General features: G+C 41.9%; 1 protein-coding gene across 3 annotated transcripts in view; it reads left to right on the top strand.

The window, feature by feature from the left end:
- Positions 1 to 12,052, top strand: part of MACROD2 (mono-ADP ribosylhydrolase 2) — a 901,307-nt gene that overhangs the window by 390,709 nt on the left and 498,546 nt on the right. The gene's annotated exons all lie outside the window — the stretch shown is intronic.

Raw genomic sequence — 12,052 nt, 5'->3', positions numbered from 1 at the left:
CTGATTTTCACCATGTTCAAAGCTTCTTTCTTCCTGCCTTTATGTAACTGAACTGATTTTTTTTCTTCTTCTTCTTTTCTTTCATTCTAGAGTTGCTGGGTTTGGAAAGGGAAAAGAGATGGGGGTGAGAAGGAGGTTGGTTTGTTTGGTACATGGGAATTTTTTGGTGTGGGTCTTTTGGTTGGGTGTTTTTTTCTTTTTTTTCTTTTTTCATAATACCCGTTTTCTTGGAACTCAGATCTGTAGTTTTAAGAACTGTGGGAAAAGATACACGTTCACTTTAATTTTTCTGTTGTATTTTTGCTTTCTATGCCAAATGTCTCTAGACACCTCTCATGACTGGCACCAGTCGCACAGTGGTGCTCTTCTTGCACGTCCTTTTGTAGTTACTCCGCTGCTGTGTGTAATGAACCCTCCCTCTCTCACCATCTCCGTGCTGTGCTTTTCCTTTCTCCTTTTCTACCAGACTTCACTTGTGATTTCTTTAGCTGACATACGAATGCTCAGAATTTCAAAACAGCCCACAGCTGCAATTAGCCATTTGTCAAGGTGTGCATGAACCAACTGGCCTCCTCGCTGCAGTTAAGTCCTTCAGTTGGTCTGCTGACACACCACAAAATTATCCTCTTAGCTCAATGAATGAGAGAAGTCCCATAGCAATAGAAGCCCGTCTCGGTAATATATAAAAAACCCATTGTGTGCATTCACTTTTTTTTTTTTTTCCCCCCCCTTTCCCTCAATACAGAGTTGTTTTTCCCTTTCATCTTAGTGTTTCTAAAGGCAATAAAAGCTTTGTCCACCAGCAGTTATAAATTTCTGGTGTGCCACACCCCCAATTCAGTGCTATTATGCTTAGGCTTGTATGGCTGGAACCCCACGAGGCATTTTCAAGTATCTTCTCCATCCAACTCAAGCAGTTCTCATCACTCCAGAAATGTCTTTCTTTAGCTTATAGGACAGAAGAATGAGCTCCCTTCAGAGCTTAATATACCTCTGCTTCACACAGAAGCTGAAGGGGTGCTGAGGTAATGTAATGAGAGCACAGGCAATCCAAGTTGGAAGTAAAATACATTTCCTCTGTGATGTGCTCAACCTTTTCTGCCCTGGGGCTTAAAAACTGAAATCTACTCTTTAATTTAGCGTTCTCCGCCTGTACACTGAAATGCCGTTAATGATTCGAGAGAGTTAACAAGAGGGTAGCAAAAATGATATGTCAGATATGTCTGAAACCATAAAAGTTCTAGAGGCAAGAGAATTTGACTCATGTCAATGGATTTTGAAAATATAATTTTCTGTCTACTGGAGGCCAGGGAAGAGAACATATTGAGTTCATTTGTGTCGCAGTATTTTTACAAACTCTTTATTAAATCAAACGTGAAGTAAAGGTTCGTTTTAACAACAGTTAGTGTGTTATTACCCTTATTTCTTTAGAATGGCAAAAAAATCTAGATCGCTTCAAAACAGAGCCATATTTTGTTGGGCTTTTTTTTCTGTGGTGTGGTTTTTTAATTTTTTTTTTTATTATTATTTTTTCTGTAGAAACAGCGCTCCTGCAAAAAAGACTGGGATTTGTGATTCACCAGCTCAATTATTCTTACAAATGTGTCACGTGTGTCAGTTCTTCCGATTTTGTTTTTTCTTTTTTTTTTTTTTCCATGAGCTTCTACTGGGCAGCCTTGCCGTGCATCATGAGTACAAGGGCATGTGTTTTAAGGAGATTAATATCCGTTTCCAGAATCATGGCAATTTCCAATGATTTGTGATTCATAGAGGTGGGTGTTTACACCATCTAAAAATGTTGAATAGGGCATCTATTATTTAACCTGTCTATTTTTTTTTTTAATGCTGTAAAGAAGTTCACTTATTCAGTAAGATAGTTGCTTTTCATGACACTTCAACATCTGTTTCTGAATGATATCTTCAGCTCTGTAGTGCAACTTAAATCTACTTTGGAATTGGAAGCTAATGCATGTTAGTGATGGCATACGATGCAATTTTAAGCTGTTCATGTGTATTTAAAACAGGATTGATTTATGGTAGTTTCTTTCCCAGGGAAGTACAACTTAAACTAATTCTTAATGATCCAGATGCATTTAAAACTGGTTCATAAAATCCTTAAGGACACAAAACTCTGAAATCTTTCAAAGCCAGTTTACTCCAGCATTACTGTCATGGCTAAAGAAGCACGCTTTCCTGACAACTGTTTGGTCGGCTTGTTTTCCTTTGGCGTTGCCTTTACTTAGCTCACAAAATGAGACGGAAAAACACATTACTGCAATATATCCTTCTGGTGCAAGTCAGCCGGAGATGCACTTGAGAAGATACGTTTCTTGGAGAATAGGTGGGTTTCTTAACAGAAGGCTGCAACTAAAAGCAAACCCCCAAACTAGCCTGTACACAACCGTGTGCCTCGTGGGTATGTGGGGTGTGCAGCCCCTAACCCTGGCTGGCATCTAGCAGTATGGGCTCAGCTCAGGAAACAGTCCTCAACATTGTCCTCATCAGAAGAGTAAATTTTTTTATTTTTATTTCTTTAAGAAAAGTATTCTTGGAGGCTACTCCCATCTCTTCATGGGGCTTATATTCTGCTGGTTATCATATCTATTACCTATCTTCTTCCAGTTAGGCTGAGAGCCTTTTCAGATGCAGCAAAGACTCCCCCACCCCCTTTTTTTTTTTTTTTTTTTTTTTTTTTTGGAGTGGGAAGAGGAAAGGAAAAGAATGAAACAGCAGTTAACTGGGCAAGAGATGATCCAAGCTTTTCTTCTCCACTGGCTGGTGGACAATCGTTATTGCAGGTTCTGGTTTTGGAGTGGGTATTGCATAGGAATGAACACAGGATGCTCAGCACAATGGATGATGCTTTGGGAGCACCAGCTTTGCCTAGTAACAGCCCAAGTGCTTAATTCTGACCTGCAGCTGGGGTTGAATCTGTGTTAAGTTGTAAGCTTTTACGGTAACAGAGTAGTGACCAGCATTTTATAGATTCATGATGTGATGCAAATGGAGTCAAATGTCATATTAGATCAGGTTGTCAAGGCAAAGTAAAAAATGTATCAGTGCTCTCCGATTAACACCATAGTAAATTGAATCTGTTAAGTCTAAACAAAATTTGCTTTGGTCCCTAATTTTGAGCATACCTTTATTATTTTTAATGGATTGAAGCTGACAGGAGATTTGTGTAAGAAGATTTTGCATAATTCTAACGAGAATCTGAGTCCTTTGTCAGTGCGCAACAAAATCCTAAATCATTCACAGAATTTAAGATGGTGTTAGTGTTATCCAAGATTATTTACAGAATATTTTTAAAAGGCTAAATGTTTCCTCACGATGTATCGGAGACGTTCATGGGTTTACACACCCAGTTTGTGAATACACCCAAGCCCCTTAGCCTTCACGGTTACAGATGTGCAAGGTGCACTGGCACCACAGTATTATTGTTATTCAGGTCTACGCTGGCACCTCAGTATTATTAATAGTTATTCAGGGGTACACTGGCACCTCAGTATTATTAATTCAGGGGTACACTGGTATTACTAATAGTTATTTAGCAAGGAAGCAAAATGGCAGACTTCTAAACTTGGGTGTAGGTGCGGTCACCGGCTAGAAACAGCTTTGGTTCGGGAGAATTTAAATCAATTTATTTTTTTGGCAGCTAAACTGCTTTTAATCACCGATTGTGGTATTGAGAAGTAAAAGTAAGCGCGGCACCGCTCCCTCCCGGGACCCGGCCGTGAGGGAAGCCCCGGCCACCAGCCTCCCCCACGTCCCCGCGGTGGTGCCGCGGTCCCGGCCGCGCACTGTGGCCCGGGGCAGCCCCGTCTCCTCGGCCGCCCACCCCCCCGGTGCTGCCGAGCCCCCGGGAGCGGCCCATCGCTGCCGCAAAGGCGGCGGGCCGGGCTCCGCCGCCGCTCCCCGTCCCCGCCCGGGGCGGCCCCGCTGCGTCTCCTCAGGCCGCGTCCCGCCCTGGCCGCCTGTCGGCGCGCGGGAAACCGGCCGGGACCGGCCGCCGCAGCCCCTCAGCGCGGCCGGGCCAGCCCGGGTCCCCCTCAAGGTGATGGAGGTGGCGGCGCCGGAGGCCCTTGAGACCCAAAACGCTCCTTTAACTGTGGCAGGGGGGTAGCCAGGCTCGGCGACCTGGCAGGCGCTGAGGGCTGCTGTGAGCGTGGAGGCGAGCGCTGTGGTGCTGAGCTGGGAAATGGCAGAAGGGCAGATGAAGGAAGCTGGATGAGAGCTTTCTAAACCCCCCAAAAAGCAAAAGCAGAAACCCTCGAGGTCGTCTCCGCCTTGCCTCCTCCCGCCTGGCCCTGCGTGCCAGCTGCCCGTCGTGTCCTGGCTGCCCGCGGCAGGTTAGCCGGCCTCAGCAGACACATAAACTGGGTCTTGTGCAAAAACCAGCACATCAGGCGTTTTCCTTGGTGAAAGGCAGCAGCAGCGGGTGTAGCTGAGGTATTTGTGTTGATGGCCATTCCTGCAGATACCTTCTCCCCGCAATCGCTGACGTGCAGTAACCAGGCCTAGCTTGGTTAGCCTGCTCTTGTCCGTGGGGATAGTTGCAATCCTGGGCGTTTCTGTGAGCAAATGTAAACTTTCACAATGGCAAGAAGTGCTGCATGCGGTATTTAATCCTTATTATACATGTAGCCTTTTTTCAGTATCTTTCTCAAGGCCTCTTCTGTTTTCCTTGAGCATATGGGCACTGCAGAAATAACATATTAAGAAGGAAATAGAATTTTCCCACTGCCTCAGTAGTAGGCTTCAATTTCTGGGGTTCGTAGACTTGTATAAAATTTATCTTATCTGTGTCTCATGATCTGGTGACTATTTAGTAATAACGGTCACCCACGCAGTGTGCCGGGACACCATGCTGTTTGGTAATGAGAACTCCTGGAGTTCTCTGAAGGCCCCAATTAATCATCATAGTGCCAATTAAAAAGGCCATTAGAAATACTGTTCGTAGCCATCAATCCTGCATAGGTGTTCTTTCTCGAAGAGGTGCATGTGTAATGCACTCAGATTTGCACACATATGCATACTTCTTTTTCCAGGTCGATACGGCCTGGCAGAACGATTGCGCAAAATATATTGGCAGGGGCGATGAATTTATGTTCTGTCTTACATCATACTATAGTTAGATCCCAAATTTATTCCAATCTGTTAAATCAGGTTTTGTTGTTGTAAGTGGGACACAGTTCTTCGTGCAGCACAGTTACACTCAAGCTCTCACTGGAGTTGCACTGCAGTATTATCAGCGTAGGATTTTAAGGCCAACATTCATTAAATCCTTTCAGAGCAGGGACCTTGTTGTCCTGCAGTTCCTGGTGGGGAACTGTGTGCCAGTTTGGGTCTTCGAGCACTCCAGTAATATAAATAATTGTGGGTGGAGCAGATAGCATTTTTACTTTACGTTATTACTTTTAATTTTTAATTATTTTTGTCAGCTGCTCATAAGTTCTTCATATTTCACTTGTTTGAATTGAGATATTTTGATACCCATTCTGTGCCCAGGCATGCCTTTTTTTTCCCCAAAAGTTCGTTTGGAAACAGTTGCATTTATGAGACAAAGTGTTAAGTAGAATAAGGTTTTGTCCATATTAAAACAAAAGCAATATGTTTTTTTAATTATGAAGCAGAGTGCATGCTTTGAATAAGGGTTTGAAAATTCTTAAGGGGTTATGTTTTTTGTTGTTTCTTGTAAAACATCTGCCTAAGTTGTTCAAAGTTACAGTAAGGCACTGAAAACCCCTGTTGTCTCAAGCTCAGCAGAGGTGTTAACGTTTTAGAGCTGTGTTCTGCAAGAGGGATGGAGCTGGGTGGGATGGATCTGTGATAAGTGTAACACCTTTGTCAGGAATCTGGAATTGAACTCAGGATTTTTCTCTGCTGTTAGCAAACACTTTATGAATCACAGTAGCAGATATGTATGTTATCGTCCTGTTATCACAGAAGATAATCGGCTACCTCTGTCTTTTACTTCAATGGCTTAGGTACCAGATTTTTGATAAGTGGATCTTTGGAATGACGATATGCCTGCCAGCATCAACATGCTGCTCCATAATGGGATATCAGCTTGGCTTTCCAGTTTACATGAAAAAAAAAATCCAAACAACCAGTTTACTTTAAAAACCAATAATCCAAACAAACCAATTTCAATCTTTTTTCCCAGCCTCCAAATCCCCAAAATTACGTACATAGCCTATGCATTAAAAGAAGGTCAGAGAGTTATAATCACTTGCATACTTTTGCTTAAGTCTTCTCCTTTGTATATGATTGTCCTCATTCGGTTTTAATGATGTGATCATAGTCCGCAGAAGATTTGTTGATTGCCGAAAGTGATACAGCTCTAGGAATCAGGCTGGTGTTGTGAAGGAGCTCCCTGTCTCGTTTGGTTGCCAAAATCATGAGGTGGGAGTCTTGTGAAGAAGAGACAAGCCTGTTACTTGTCTGGCTGCATGGCCACCGTCATTGTCTTCTCTGTGGAGGACTTGGCATCGTCACATGAAGCAGACAGCACCTACTGATGTCCTCGTTCCTGGAGTGAAGAGACAGAGGCCTGAGCAACTACAGTTCTTACAGCTGCCACTGAAATCAGGGGAGTGACTCTCTGGACTCCATAGAACGCTAAAAAGTGCTGAATACCCCTAGTGGGTGGCCCTGCTGGCTTTTCAGATGGGTGCGCAAGGATCTTGGAGTCAGTTGACCTTCATCTTGCTGGGCCCTCGTATCCCAGCGTTTATCCAGGAGAGGATAAAATGTCTTTGTCAGATGGGAGCAGGAGAGTTTGCAAACAGCAAATAGCCTCGTTTTGTTTTAAGTAGTCCCACGCTAGCGTGTTGAGCACCATGAAAACTAAGATAATATTAAGAATTTTGCATTCAGAGCAAAATGCAGAGGGTGTTACAAGACAGCCAGAAATTATTAAGACAGCCAGCTATTAACTAGCTTCCTTTCATGTAGTGGGAGCCCATGTTTGTCATTTATATTGGGGCAGAGGGAAGATGCAGTTTGTGAACAAATGTTGGGAGTCTAAAGGGGTGAAATTTTAAATGAGAGTCTTTGTAATAATAAAAGAACATAAGGCTTGTATCTGGTAAAAGCAAATTTAAAAATGAAGCCTCCTTCCTGCCCTTCAACTTAAAATCTTACAATTATCTTAAATTCCAAAATGTGGCTTCATTGTTCGTTTCCTTTTTACCAGAATGTAAAATAACAGGAGCTTGAGGTTTTAGTGTATTAAAAAAGGAGTAATCCTTTTTCATTTTAACTTCTAGTAGTGTTTTAATTAAAGGTATTAGGAGAACCATCATGTGCGACACATTTTAAAATTCTTGTACAGTGTGCTAGGAATATCTAGGAAAGGGATTATGTGCATAACTTGTTCGCTCGCAGTGAAGTAGGCCGGATTTTGTTATTCTTGACTGTCCATCACCTGCAATTTGATCATGTATTTTTACGTGAGGAAGGATGTCTTTGTGAGTGTTCTTTGCTGTTCGTAATGTATTTAACAAATTCAGACTCTTTTTAGCAAAGTTAAGTGTTTCTTCATACTGAAAAAAACCTCATTAAAGAAAGCTACATAAAATTTTGACAAACAGTTAAAGAAAAAACCAGGGAAATGATTTATCTGGTTTTGTGAGTGGCTTTCATTTCTTCCTGGTTTTGCCCCAGCACCTTTCCCCACCTCCCGCCCGAGTGTGCCCTCATATTTCAGCCTGTATTTGTATGTGCCAGCTTCAGTGAAGGATTTTGAGGATTCAGTCTGACGGGCCGAGCGGTTGTGTCGGAATCATACGGTGTTATCTGCCTGGCTTCTGGGGCTCACGCTGCGCTGCCCGAGTGGCGAGGTGCTACCCTTCTGCAAATGCCGTGAACTTAAGAGGGTAATCCGACAGAATTCTTTGCAAGCATCCTCTGATCTGGTGATTGACATTTTATGCCAGTATTTTTCCTTTTGTGTTTTTTTTCAAAGAGTTTTCATTGTGTCACTACCCCATAAAGCCAGGTCTAAAGTATATTATGGCCGTGATGGTGAGCAACACAGAGTGATGTACAAAAATGGCACCAGTTGCTGGTTACGGGGAATGGGTTTGGCTTTTAACCTCCAACATTTTGTAGGAGAAGAGGGTGGAGGAAGGAATTGAGGAGATGGTCCCCAGGTATTGTAATATAAAATGTATTTATATAAATTTTGAAATCTGTAAAGTGTAAGGTGTTAGGGAGATGTTTTAAAAGCAGAAAGGTACTTCCAGTCTGTAGCCTCCATGTAAGACAGGAGCGTCACTGCTTTTAACAGCTGCCAGTGCAGCTGACCTGGGTTTGAATGTAAAGATCTTGTTGATTGATGTTTAAACTAAATAGTAATTTGTTTACGTGCCATGTGGTCCCAGTGGACTTGTTTAGATCACCAGATGCCTTAAAAAGCCAAAGTCTTTGACCGTTACAAGGAAATGGTGCCATTTTTCTGCATCCTTTGTTCTATTACCTTCCTCCAGCAGATCTGATTCATTTGTAAGGTGTCTAAGTAGGTCTTTTTACCTTCACGTTCAGTTAAAAAAAAACCAACAGGTTAAACAGGTGTTTCAATTCAGCAGAAGTTACTGGATATAAGCACATAAACCAAGTTTATTAGGTGAAGTGGAGTTACTGCTCAGAGATAAGTGTGCCCCTGAAATAACATAGGTTAACTCTCTCCCCCCCCCCTTTTTTTTTTTTTGAGTTCTTTAGCTGATGACCAATTGACCAGCCATTCTGAAAGCAGATGGGAAAATCTGTTCAGATGCCTCTTTTTTTCTTTTTCTTCTTTTTTTTTTTTTTTTTTAAAAATCCTCAGGTTCTCACCTAATTACAAGGTGTATAGAGTGCCTGTGGCCTAATTCCTTTTACCCAAACAAACAACATCCATTCAGGAATCTGGGTGTTCCTTGCATGTTTTCCCAAGATGAATGAATCTCAAGTTTAGTTAGCAACAATACAATAAACCTAAATTTATATTGCTATGAACATATGAAAGGGAGCATAAAATAAATTCATACTTCTTACCATCTGTGCTTGGTACAAGCACTGATATAACAAAAATTAGGTCCCAGTGTTTCATCAAAAGCAAAATTTTGTCATTGCTTATTACACAAAACCAAAGTATTTATCTTGCAAGTATTTGAAGTTTTATAGAGTCCATGTGCAGAAATTTCTGTCCTTTAATGTACATTATTAATTAATGCCTCTGGTTCATTTGGGATTTTTGTATATAGGAAACAATATTAATAGACTAATGTGTATGAATGTTTCCAAAGTGCCTGAAACAGTGTTTACTTAAGTGCAAATGTCCCATGGAAGTTTTGTAATGCCAGCGTTTCAGCAGGAAGCCCAAGGTGAAATTTTATAAAGGATACTTAGGGTGTCTCAACTGATTAAATCACTATATAAAACATAATGTAAATGATAGAATTGTTTGAAAGTTACTACAGATAAATAATTTTTGTAATTTGTTGAAGTGTTATAAGATGCTAAATCGGAAAGGATTTAAAATGATGCAGGATGTGAGTGAACACGTTGTCACTGTGCTTAGCTGTGTCATTCTGCTGCACCATCTAATTTATCCGAGAACAGAATATATAAACAACTCCTTTGCGAAATGCCCTCAGTTTCATGGTTTCACTCTCTCTACTAGAGAAAATGTCTGGGTGTATATACAGACAGAGCATACTCTTTTTCTCAGGCATCTCAGAAGACAAAACTAGAGTACCTGTAATTTTTGATTACAATGGCCACTGTAATCTCTGTTATTAGCAGTTTGGCACCATCAAGAGCAGCTTTTGAAGCACTTCTGGTCATTGAGTGGAACGGAAACTCTTGGCTTGACAGAAGATTTCAGGGAAGCCCAGCAAGCCCTGTGGGAATTGGTTTAAAATCCCACATAACTGAAAGAAATGATCCCCTAGGTGTCATGTGTCCCTATAGCGAATTTAAGCGCACTTTTCGTTTGTCAATGAGATGAAAACGGAGCTGTTTCCTTGACACAGTGGAAGAAAGCTGCCACACGGTGTAATAGTGTTTTACAAGAGAGCTTGGTGAAGGTGCTGCAGGAAGCAGGAGAGCACGCTGGTGTCTGTCACCTTCCTCCCCTCCACAACTGTACGTTAAATGTAGGCTGCTGGGGATGGGGGGCAGGCAGGTTTTAAAAGTGGGGAGAGCAAACAGCTGTCGCTGAGTTTATTCCCATTGTTGCTTCTGCGAAGCCAAGGGAAGCCTCTGGTAATTCCCCCCTGGCAAAAACGTTTGTCTAGTTTTTACTCCCTCGTGTGCTTTCCTCTGATATGTCGGGTAAAGTGAACGAGCGTAAAATTGAAGCAGGAACAGAAGAGGGGAGGAGAAAAGGAAGGACAAGTCCTAGAGAGCTAGTTATACAATGCTAGCCCTTAAAGCCTAGAAAAAAGCTGTTTAAAATTGCTGACTATGAAGCAAACATCGCCTGGGTCAGCTTTCCAGCATGACAGCAATATACATGTGACCAATAATTCAACCCGAGAGAAGTGGTGTTCAAGAATACAAATATCACGAATGCTCTGTTCTGCTTATGCACCCGAAATGCGATAACGTAAGCCTGGACTTCCCTGACAGCGCGCTGTCTCTCCCGTCCTCTCATTTGATGAGCGTCTTCCATGTGAAAGCGCAGCCTTTCTGATCCCATTAGAGAAGAGAGGCTCTGTCTCTGCGGCCCTTTTTGCAACCTGTGCACTCTGTGAACCATGCCGTGCATGGGGGATTTGTTAAGAGATGCATTGGGACTTAACATGTCACAGGCAGACTTGTTACGGATGAAACCCCGTTGACAGAAAGGATTAGCTGCAACTGAGAGATAAAAACAAGAAGTCATATTTTTACGGAAGATCGTGGTGCAAAATTTTGATTATTTATTGGGCAAGAAGATAGTCAGGGCTTTGTGTTATTAGAGATTCTGTACCCTAGGAAACTGGCAGTGAGTTCAGCCTGGTGCTGCCAAACTGTACTTCAGAATCTGAGGTTTCATATGAAAAAGGGGAAAAAAAGCAAAACAAACAGAAAACCCTCTATACCCTGCAGCTGCAGAGAAAATACTCAGAAACTCACTGTGACCAGAGTTGTGTTCTTGTCTTGAGTCAGCAATCAGCTTGAGGCAATACCTTTGAGAAGAGCGAACTGTGCTGGTCATTTCAATGCATGTGAGCTATGAAGCCTGATATGTTTACACAGCAGCTAGCTCATTTCTGTGCTTTTTTTTGTAAAAACCTCAATGTAATGCAGGCCGGTTTAGAATGTATTTTCTTGGGACAGGAGAAGAGAACCAGAAGGAAGGCGTATTATTTTTCATGTAAATTAGAATTAATGTTAAACTTCCTCTCCTCTCCCCAGCCCCCAACCAAAAAAAAGAAAAAAAGAAAAGAAAAAAAAAAAAGCAAGCAACTTTTCAAATTGTGAAGAAACAGAGAAACAAGGGATATTTTCTTTGCCCACCGGAAAAAGCTTTAGTCATATCCGGACTCTTGAAAAAATCAAAACAAAACCCCCTTCTTCCCACTAACTCCTACATTCTCCTTAGTGCCATATGCCCCAAGTTACAATTATCCAGCTTTTCATACATTCCACTTCTGCTCTGACAGCTATACAATGTCCAACAGTCGCACAGAGTCAGAAGGCAAATCTGTGAAGCACAAAGTATAAAGAATTTGGTGACAGTTAAAAGAAACCTGTAGTGAATATGGAAGTAAATAACGTAAGTAAAACTGGATACTGATGGTGGGTTTTTTTCCTGTATGTCTGTCTAAACATCCTGCCTCAAATTTACCTACATAGTACTGTGAATTTCCCTTTTGGCATCAGCTCCACTGAATTTATGTTTAGCAGGCTGCAAAATACAGGGGATCTTGTACCTAGTGCTCCTGATCACCCTGAGGAACCTGTTAATAAGTGCAACGATTGTATGGTTATATGGCTTGCATCATGTTTGAGCATTGGAGCTCAACATTAGAAAAGCACTGTAATTGCTAATAATTAGTACTGGCTAAGCCTCACAAGG

The sequence above is a fragment of the Strix uralensis genome, chromosome 3 (assembly GCF_047716275.1).
Source record: "Strix uralensis isolate ZFMK-TIS-50842 chromosome 3, bStrUra1, whole genome shotgun sequence".
In the NCBI taxonomy this organism is placed as follows: domain Eukaryota; kingdom Metazoa; phylum Chordata; class Aves; order Strigiformes; family Strigidae; genus Strix; species Strix uralensis.
This window is presented reverse-complemented; position numbering and strand designations above follow the sequence as displayed.